A 9,158-nucleotide genomic window follows, 5' to 3' on the forward strand; every position below is an offset into this window, starting at 1 on the left:
GAAACACAGGTCCACATACCTCTCCCCAAGATGGGGCTCCTCAAGGCTTACACATAGGTTTTGATCCTGCAGGGCTCAAGGGCCGACCTCACCCATACATCCACATTCCTCACATAATCGCCAGTAAGCTAAGATCGTGACACCTTGGATTTCACCCTCTATTACACTCCTCCTTAAATGCATTGCAAAGGGCATATATCAGGACTGATAAATCAGTCACCTTCAAGTGGATAGTAAGAGGTTAACTAAGTAATTAACTCTCTCTGCCTAACAAATTTTTTTGTTTATTACTTTTGCCTGGGCTCCAATAGGAGCTCTGAATTTGTTGACCATTGACTTCTTATCTTTTTTTTTAAAGATTTTATTTATTTATTCATGAGAGACACACAGAGAGAGAGGTAGAGACACAGGCAGAGGGAGAAGCAGGCTCCATGCAAGGAACCCGACGTGGGACTTGATCCCAGGTCTCCAGGATCAGGCCCTGGGCTGAAGGCGGCGCTAAACCGCTGAGCCACCTGGGCTGCCCTCATCTTTTTTTTTTTTTTTTAAAGATTTTATTTATTCATGAGAGATACACGGAGAGAGGCAGAGACATAGGCAAAGGGAGAAGCAGACTCCCAGCAGGGAGCCTGATGCCGGACTCGATCCCAGGATCCCTGGATCACGACCAACTGCTAAGCCACCCAGGTGCCCCCCAACTTCTTGTCTTTAATTGGATTCTTTGAAGTGGGTCTGTCTTCCTCTACACAGCTTTTAAAATGCATGCAGAGGACTGCCTTCTCTCTTCCAAAGTTCCAAGAGCAGAGGACTGAGGATGTCTGCAGGCTTAATTGTGAAGGATGAGACACCATCCTTAAAATTCCTTTGCATATGAGAAAAAGCACAGGCTCTTCTTTGCACAAAAAGCGGCAGCATCTGAATTCCCACTTGGTATGCGTAGACTTTAACTTGTATTCAGTATTCAATCCTCTGTCCACACACTCATCTGCTACTCATTGAGCATCTGCTGTGGTGCCAATCTGCCTCACCCCCATGGTGCCCTGGCACTCAGCATTTACAAGGTAACTGACAGGAGCAAAGAAAAGGCCTGTGGCCACAAGGCAGTGAGACGTATTCACCTGCTCTGAGAGTGAGTGCCCAGCCAAACACACAGAACCTCAGCTGACTCAACTATGGGATAAGTCAGCCTTCATTCTACTGGAAAATGTTTTTTCCTCTGCCAACTCAATGCACATTCCTATAGCCAATACCTAGCCCTGGTAATGTGTGAGCTTCAATGTCATGCACCAAGGTTCTTTTGTTGCTGGGTATGGGGTCTCAGAGATGACCTCTAGAATTCTTTATTTGCCTTGAATCATGGTTAAGCCACACTAGAATGTCATGATAGTTTGCTACCTCTTTCCAAGTGTCCCCTGGCCCCCCTCATTTCATATAACTGGACTTCTCTTGGATTCCTGTTCTGGGTTTCTAGGTCTACTTTTCTATAAGGTTGAATACTAGGTTCTCTTCCCAAAGGATTTAACCTGGCTTTGGTAAAGACCTCCAGGAAATACTGAGATGGTGATTACCACACACTCAATTTTGCTCACCGGCCTTTGACCACAAGGCAGGGCAGCCTGTTCCTTTCGCCTTCTGACCAGACGGTTGCCTGAATCATGTCTGGACATTGCTTAATTCCCTTGGTTGCCATGTCCTACTGACTTGTTTGAATTTCTGTAGTCACCATAGTCCCCACTTGTCTCAGCAACTCCACTCTTGCTCACAACTTGTCCTGTTGCCATGCCTTCTGAAGAATCATGAAATTTGATAGGCAAGATATTGTTATTGTTACTGCTCTTGCTTTAACGTTAGGGAAACCGGGGCTCACATGGATTAAGTGACTTAGCCAACTAGATGTCTAATACATAGTAAAGCCAGACCTTAACCTAGTCCTCTGTCTCTAAATAGTTTGCTCTTTGCCCAAATCTGCTCTATTTCCTCTTAAAATCTTGAGTTATTTTGAAAATTAGATGGGATAAAAAGGTACAGATATATAGAAATAAATATTTTATTGTTCCTTTCATCAGCAAATGGGCTTCCTCCAGTTTTAGCAATGCATTTTTGGGAGGGGGGGTCTTTAAAACAGAAAAGATGCTGCTTCCTGGATCAGATATCCAGTGCAAGTAGAAGGGAAATCACCATAATGTTTATAGATGCCAGGTGTGTGCCAGTCACATTCCAAAAATTCATTTGTGGTTATTTAGAATGGAGGCCTCATTTTCCCAAACTGATAACATTAGAAATGGTGGTTAGATTCTTGGGTTATCCCACAAAGGCTGTTTCATTAGTAATGCAGCTGGGGTACATTTCTAGTTCATAAGGTAGCTGAAGTAATGCATATATTATGCCACTGCAACACTATCGACAAAGCCCTGATTAATCAAGTCATGTTTATTTTGAGCCCTGTAGAACTGTCTACTGACAGCAGTACTGATTCTGTCACCATTGGCTCTGCAGTGGTTGGGAAATTTCCTGAATTTTAATAGCTGAGAGAGCTGGTGTGTCAGGTGAGAAGTGAGAAGGTATTCTAGAGAGGTCAGGTGGCTAGAAAAAAATGTGCAGCTATGGAAGAGAGAAATGGCAGGAAAAGAGGAATTCTAGGAACAAAAAAAGATGTGAGCAGAGTAGTTGGAAGAAATCAGTTATGTGAGGATGGGAAGTAAAATCTGACACAAATGGGAACTAATAAAAGGACTCAGAATGTGGATTTAGGAAGTGAAGGATTTATTTATTTAAAAAGATTTTATTTGTTTACTTGACAGAGAGAGAGGGAAAGAGAGAGAGAGAGAGAGAGAGAGAGAGCACAAGCAGGGGGAGCAGCATGCAGGCAGAGAGAGAGAGAAGCAAGCTCCCTGCTGAACAGGAAACCTACCAGCAGGACCCTGGGATCATGACCTGAACCAAAGGCAGACACTTAACCTACTGAACCACCCAGGCACCCCAGGAGGTGAGGGATTTAAAATGTGAGAAACAGAAGATGTTTGGGCAGAAGATGGTTCTAAATGGCTTTGGATAGCATCAGCTCAGATTTAGAGAAATGTTTTAAAGAGAAGCTATACTGACAAAACTCACTTAACTTGACTCTAACTAGGCATCACTAGTGGGTTACCAGATTAGCTATGGATTGTCACTGTGGGGGGACAGGGTACAACCCAGGAAGGACATGAGGTCTGAGAACTGATGGGAAAGAGCCTTGCAGTGAAGCTAAATGTTACTCTACACCAGTAAATAGAAAAAAAAAAAAAAGCAATCCTGTAGAGAGGAAGCCGATGGTTTTGGTGGAATATGCATCTCTATGTTCATTTTTACCCTATTTCCAATACTAGCATGGGAGGAAATCTTGACTAGAATAGGATTTGGTACAAGGTAAAGAAAAACTATGGAGTAGCTATTAAGTTGATGACTTGCTTATTCTCAAAGATGCTATAATGGGCTCCTTGGTTGGTTGGTTGGTTGGTTAGTTGGTTTGCAAAGGGAAAAGACTAGAAAAGGTCTGGAAGCAGGAGAATAGAAACAGGGGATTGATAACTCTTTATCAATAATGTAAAAATGCACTTCCTTTGTGACCTAGGGCAAGTGGTTCAGATCCTGTTGCCTTTATTTTTTTATTTTATTTTTTTAAGATTTTTTTTTAAATAAATTAATTTTTATTGGTGTTCAATTTACCAACATACAGAATAACACCCAGTGCTCATCCCGTCAAGTGTCCCCCTCAGTGCCCGTCACCCACCCACCCCCACCCCCCGCCCTCCTCCCCCTCCACCACCCCTAGTTCGTTTCCCAGAGTTAGGAGTCTTTATGTTCTGTGTCCCTTTCTGATATTTCCCACACATTTCTTCTCCCTTCCCTTATATTCCCTTTCACTATTATTCATATTCCCCAAATGAATGAGAACATACACTGTTTGTCCTGTTGCCTTTATAGAAATGTTTTTCTCCTTTAAAATGAGTTTTGACAACATTTATTCTGTCAGTGTGCATGTTGTTTGACTGGAGGTGGAAAGTGTTGCTCCACATTGAATAACTCAACCTTTGGGGGCAGAGACTGATGTGACTATGATGTCTCATGGATTGCCTGTATTGGACTGGAAGAACATATTCTAGGATGAAACTGACCTTCTTCTTCTTCTTTTTTTTTATTTATTCATGAGAGACACAGAAAGAAGGCAGAGACATAGGCAGAGGGAGAAGCAGGCTCCTCACAGGGAGCCCAATGTGAGACTCGATCCTGGAACTCCGGGATCATACCCTGGGCCCAAGGCAGACGCTCAACTAATGAGCCACACAGGCATCCCAGGACTGACCTTCTAAAGTAGAGGGATAGGTTTTCATAGAGGAAGGTAGAGGTTTGCAACATGATGGGTTTAAGAATTTTCTTTCTCAAATAAAAAATCTTAAAAAAAAAAAAAAAAGGGTGGGGGGCAACTCACGTGGCTCAGTGGTTTAGCGCCACCTTCAGCCCAGGATGTGATCCTGGAGACCCAAGATAGAGTCCCACCTCGGGCTCCCTGCGTGGAGCCTGCTTCTCCCTCTGCCTGTGTCTCTGCTTCTTTCTCTCCCTGTGTCTCCCATGAATAAGTAAATTAAAAATCTTAAAAAAAAAAAAGAATTTTCTTTCTCTATTTCTGGGGGAAGAAAAGGGAACCAAGGCTAGGAATCAGGGAACCCAAGGAGAGGATCTGTGTAAAGGATTTAATTTGAGTTTTAATTTTTTTTTCCATAGACCATGGGAACAATGATGTTCCTGGTAATTTTTAATATAAAAATGATAATTATCTCCATCTCCAAACTCCTGATCAAGTCCAACAGCCTTGTGTTGTTAATGGAATGGCATGAATTAAAGAATGTGATTGTAGAGGAAATTGCTACATTTTGCTGAGGTCGATGTAATAGCATCAGAGTTCTAGGGAGGAGAAAGTGCCTCAGAGATCTAAGTGGTGAACTATCAGTGAGTATGTAGAGGCTTAAGGTGTAGCTGACAGAGGCAGCTAGACTATTTCAAGAGCAGGTAAAAATTCGAATGAACTTTAATGGGGGCAGTTGCCCCTGGGATTTACACAAATCAAAAAATGGAGGGTTTTCCATCTCCCCTTCCATTAAGATGTTGATAGGGAAGATTCCTCAGGATCTCAGATGACTGAGTGCCTATGCAGCTGAGGATTTCCCAGAAATACTCTGCGTGTATTCTAGAAGGGTTGAAGATGAATGGAGAAAATAGTATCCAGGAGGGATCCACCAGAAGAAACCTAACAGAAGCCAGTGGGGAAGCCACGTCAGGAAATTGTTCCACCTCATTGGTCACTGGGATGAGATAGAAAAATGCAGTCATAAAGATGTAGGATTTTGGTAGGACTAGGAATTGCCATTCCTATCTGCTATTTAGGGATACTATTTATTGCTTCCTATTAATTAAACTTGTATTAAAATAATCTTGTGGTGACACTGTTGGAAAGAGAAACACCTGTTCTTTAAGCCAATACTAAGCAGATTGGGGTTATTGGTAGAATATTCCAGGAAAAGCAGTATTCTGTGAAACTAGAGAACATGTGGGAGAATGTCTGTGGTGGGTGTTACACTTAGATGAGGAATTTTTCAGGAGCCTGGAGGTCCCAAAGGATTTATTTTTGAGATAGGATAGCTGCAGAAATAATAGTTAACAGTTTCGGGTGTGGGAAGAGGAAACAGAGCCTGAGGTAGTGTTGTCACTGCAAAATTAGAACGAGGTTTTGGCAGTGCTTCCAGCCATATCACATCATCAGGCAGGAGGAGACCTGGGGAAGGGAACAACTGGGAATTGTGCCTCAATTGTATCACATTTGAAACGTTGATTTCAATTCCTGTTTGGATTTTGCTCCATTTGTTCTTCCAGCCTTTGAAAATAGAGTAATTTATCTACACCCAGGACTTCAGCCCCATCAAAATCTCTTCTTGTTCTGTCTGGGGACTGGAACCTAATCCAGTCCCGGATGCCTTAGTTGAGATGCTGGTTCATTGCCTTGGTAGGCTTTTCCTCATCTCTAGCTCCCACAAATGCCACTGTTTAAAGGGCTCTTATTTCGTGTTCCTTCTAGAATCCTACATCCCAATTTTTCTGCAAAATACTGTCATTTAAAGTCTTTACACAATGTATTTAATGTATTAAATAAACTCCTATAGTTTTGTTCTAATACTCACCTTTCATAGTTTGTCTTCATTATTGTCAAGAGAACCACTTGGCTTTTCCTGGTACCCTAAACAAAAACTTGGCGCTTATTGATGTCTAATATCCAATCCCTTATCAATTTTGCTAATTCCTTTTTACATAAAGTTCTACAGATTTAGCCCCTTTAATTAGACTTTAACAAAGACCTAGATACTTTGTATGTTTCCTGTCTCAGTCTTGTATATCTTACAATCAGCAGTTAGCTGAACCTTGAAACAAGATGTTCCAGTTTCTAGTTTCTACATGCCTCTGGCTTCAGTTCATTCATCCATTCCATTTTTTCCCCAATATTGTTGACCTACTTATGCCAGCCTGGTCACTTGGAAATAAAGAAATATGATCTCTTATAACAACGTGTGTCTGTAAAGCAAATCATCTAATATGTGACCAGTAAATAGAAGAATAATATCAGAATAAGGCAGAAATCATGTTGGTTTATGTGCTTTCCATAGAGTAACATTTGGCCATTCATTGATTGTCTTTACACGAAGGAGAAACGTTACCTTCTGCAACCAGATATCATCAAATTCACCCGGTTCTGACTCTTTTCTCTGCTCTTTCCACATTCTCTAGACATGTAGGTATTCGGTTTGTATCTTATTTACATTTGTAGAAAGGTTTTCTTTTACAAACTATGTATTGCCAAATATTGCAGATGTGTATCATCAGATCAGATTGTAAACCCATGGGGACATAGGCTCATAGGCTATCTTAGTTTTGCCTCTTCCCAGATCACCTAGGCCAGTTATTCTGTATAAGCCAGAGTACTCACGTGAGAGAGTGATTCTACATGAAAGTGAATTTGAGGCATTTCAAGAAGTTGCAGCATATCTAAACAGCAGAGGTCAAGAATGCTAGGTAAATAGGATATAAATATTTAGTAGGCATTTTATTGCTGAATGAGTAAGTGAATGCCTACATGCATGAAGGCCACTGGGACTTGGCAAATTCTTTTTCAGTGGAAATTATTTTGGTGCATCAAATATTTATTAAGCACCTAATATGTTCCTGTCACTTTGCTAGATCCACAGATGGAAACGTAAAAATAAAATGTATTAAAAAATGTAAAAAATGCAGAGCTTTGACCTGCAGGAAAATAGATACAGGAGAAAGATGCATGCACACTCACATGGCTAATACAAACCAGGCAGAGGATGCTGGGAGAGCACAGGGAGGGTTATGAGCTGGCATGATCTCTCAGGAAATGGTTCCTGGGTAAGATGAAACCAATCAAAGCTTAGTGTGTAAGAGACAACGAGGCAAAGTAGAGGGTAGAGTGAGGAAGGGCATTTGAAGCTAGGGGAACCACAGGAAGAAAAGCACAGGATTATATTAGCATGGTAAGTGCAGCAAAGCACAAGTCATTTAGAGCACAAAACAGGAGGGAGCAATTTAGGGGAGGTAAGAATGAAGAGGTAGGCAGGGACAGATCAAGGAGGGCCTATTTTCCCTGAGAGGTAGCTCAGCTTGGGAGTCACTGCACCAGTATAGACAAAGAAGTAACATGGTCAGCTCTCTGGCAGCTGGGGTGGAGGATGGTCTTGGGTGAAATAAAAACAGGAAAGAAATATGACCATCTAGGCGGGAGATGACGCCTTAAACTAGACTTTAGAGTAAATAAAAACAAGGAATAGGTTAGAGAACTAGTTAGCAGGAAAAGTGGTCAGGGTTTGGTGAACAATAGAATGTGGAAGATAAAAGAGAACAGTGAGTCTGGTGGATACCCAGGTCCCTGGCTTGGGTGACGGGGTAACTGCTGTGTCATTGTGTCATGGAGGTGTGGGGAAGAGAATGGATAATACAGGGGAAATGACAGGTTCAACTTTGTCTTTGTTGAGTTTGAGGTATCCAGTGGGATATTCAGGAGGATATAGGGCTCTTTCAACTGGAGAAAGCTACTTGGGAGAGCTATGTCCTCAAGGGAGAGCCCAGTTTCAGTTAAGATCAGGAAGTGGAGGAGCATCTGTGAAGAGTCTGAAGACACAGGATGGTTGAGTTATCATGAAATGGAATTCCAGAGGGCACTGCTGAAAGCTATAGGGCAGGAGGCAGAGAGGAGTGGTGGGACAGACACAGGAGGCTTAGAGTTCCATGAGATGAGTGTGTGAGAAGGTTAAGGGAGCATCCATGGCATTTTGTTTGGTGACCAAAGATGACATAATATTCAGGCTTGGTGGAGTCAGCTGGCCTTAGGAATCCTCCATGGAATTTGGGATTTAAGGCAGGGCAATGTTTGGGTTTGGCCTTGGGCAGCCCCAATCAGGGGTGATGAATAGTGGTGGTGATTTTAGCTTCATGTAACAGTGATGCCACTGTAGTCTGTGATGGTGGCCTCCAGAGTACAGCCTTCATGAACTTTACAAGCCCTGTGGTGAGTAGAAGCCAGACTGGCAAAAGATGACTCCAGCATATCTATTTATGCAATTTTATCTAGAAGTATACATCAACCAGGAATTTAGCCAGAAGATACTCATTTAATAGTCAGAATATTTCAAATTTTCTTCTATGTCAGTAATGGGGAAAAGTGGGGAAAAATAAAGAGGTTAAAAAAAACATATAATACTAAGAACCATGTAAGTTAAACCATCTCAACTCCTGCTTTGTTACTCAGAAATGTTTTCAGTTATTTGCAAGAGTAAAATGAGTTTCCTCATACATTTCAACTTCTAGTGACCTCTCAGGCCTTCTGATTTTTGCATGTGTGCTCCTAATATGGATATTTGACCAACTACAAGCTACAACAACAGATAAATGTTCCAAAATAGACGTTTTAGCACAGGAGTAATGTGTTAGTAGGGCCCACAGCATCAGGAATTTAAGAGGTGAATCTTCTGGAATGTTCCACGGCTGTGTCCTGCATGTAATGTCTTTCAATGGCCTCCCATAGTACCCTGTATCAAAGTCTTAGCATTTCTTCC

Source organism: Nyctereutes procyonoides, unplaced genomic scaffold, assembly GCF_905146905.1.
Source record: "Nyctereutes procyonoides isolate TBG_1078 unplaced genomic scaffold, NYPRO_anot_genome, whole genome shotgun sequence".
Classification (NCBI taxonomy): domain Eukaryota; kingdom Metazoa; phylum Chordata; class Mammalia; order Carnivora; family Canidae; genus Nyctereutes; species Nyctereutes procyonoides.